The sequence below is a fragment of the Arachis ipaensis genome, chromosome B8, assembly GCF_059453495.1.
Source record: "Arachis ipaensis isolate K30076 ecotype BB chromosome B8, ASM5945349v1, whole genome shotgun sequence".
In the NCBI taxonomy this organism is placed as follows: Eukaryota; Viridiplantae; Streptophyta; class Magnoliopsida; order Fabales; family Fabaceae; genus Arachis; species Arachis ipaensis.
This window is the reverse complement of record NC_142443.1, coordinates 32,391,949-32,393,281: the sequence shown is the minus strand read 5'-3', so window position 1 is coordinate 32,393,281 and position 1,333 is coordinate 32,391,949. Positions and strand designations below refer to the sequence as shown.

The window sequence follows — 1,333 nt, the reverse complement described above, 5'->3', positions numbered from 1 at the left end:
TTATTGTTAAACTTGTTTCTTCCACCATTATTAAAGCCTTGTTGAGGCTTTTGATCCTTCCATGAGAAATTTGGATGATTTCTCCATGATGAGTTATAGGTGTTTCCATAAGGTTCACCTAAGTAATTCACCTCTGCTATTGCAGGGTTCTCAGGATCATAAGCTTCTTCTTCAGGAGAAGCCTCTTGAGTACTGTTGGATGCAGCTTGCATTCCATTCAGACTCTGAGAAATCATATTGACTTGCTGAGTCAATATTTTGTTCTGAACCAATATGGCATTCAGAGTATCAACTTCAAGAACTCCCTTCTTCATAGGCGTCCCATTACTCATAGGATTCCTTTCAGAAGTGTACATGAACTGGTTATTAGCAACCATGTCAATGAATTCTTGAGCTTCTGCAGGCATTTTTTTAGGTGAATGGATCCACCTGCAGAAGTATCCAATGACATCTTTGATAACTCAGATAAACCATCATAGAATATATCCAGGATGGTCCATTCTGAAAGCATGTCAGAAGGACACTTTTTGGTCAGCTGTTTGTATCTTTCCCAAGCTTCATAGAGGGATTCACCATCTTTTTGTTTGAAGGTTTGAACATTCACTCTAAGCTTGCTCAGCTTTTGAGGAGGAAAGAACTTAGCTAAGAAAGCCGTGACCAGCTTATCCCAAGAGTTCAGGCTGTCTTTGGGTTGAGAGTCCAACCATATTCTAGCTCTGTCTCTTACAGCAAAAGGGAAAAGCATGAGCCTGTAGACTTCAGGATCTACTCCATTAGTCTTAACAGTATCACATATCTGCAAGAATTCAGTTAAGAACTGAAAAGGATCTTCAGATGGAAGTCCATGAAACTTGCAGTTCTGCTGCATCAGAGAAACTAATTGAGGTTTCAGCTCAAAGTTGTTTGCTCCGATGGCAGGAATGGAGATGCTTCTTCCATGTAAATTGGAATTTGGTGCAGTAAAGTCACCAAACATTCTCCTTGCATTATTATTATTTTCAGCTGCCATCTCCTCTTCCTGTTTGAAAATTTCTGAAAGGTGCTTGCTGGTTTGTTGTAATTCAGCTTCTCTTAGTTTTCTCTTCAGAGTCCTTTCAGGTTCTGGATCTGCTTCAACAAGAATATTCTTGTCCTTGCTCCTGCTCATATGACAAAGAAGAGGGCACAGAAAAATAATAATAATAGAGATCCCTTTGTTTTTTGGGGTGAGGGAGAGATGTTAGTAGAAGAATAAACAAACAGAAGGAGATGAGAGAGAAGAGAATTTTCGAAAATTATTTTTGAAAAAGGAGTTAGTGATTTTCGAAAATAGTTTTTGAAAAAGGTTAGTAAT

The 1,333-nt window shown here is 38.6% G+C and overlaps 1 non-coding gene across 1 annotated transcript; it reads left to right on the top strand.

Moving 5' to 3' along the window:
• The first annotated feature begins 505 nt into the window (after nt 1–505).
• On the top strand, nt 506–613 carry LOC148547628 (small nucleolar RNA R71). The gene has a single exon (XR_015898247.1). It is a non-coding gene; the product is annotated as a small nucleolar RNA R71 (small nucleolar RNA).
• The last annotated feature ends 720 nt before the right edge of the window (nt 614–1,333 follow it).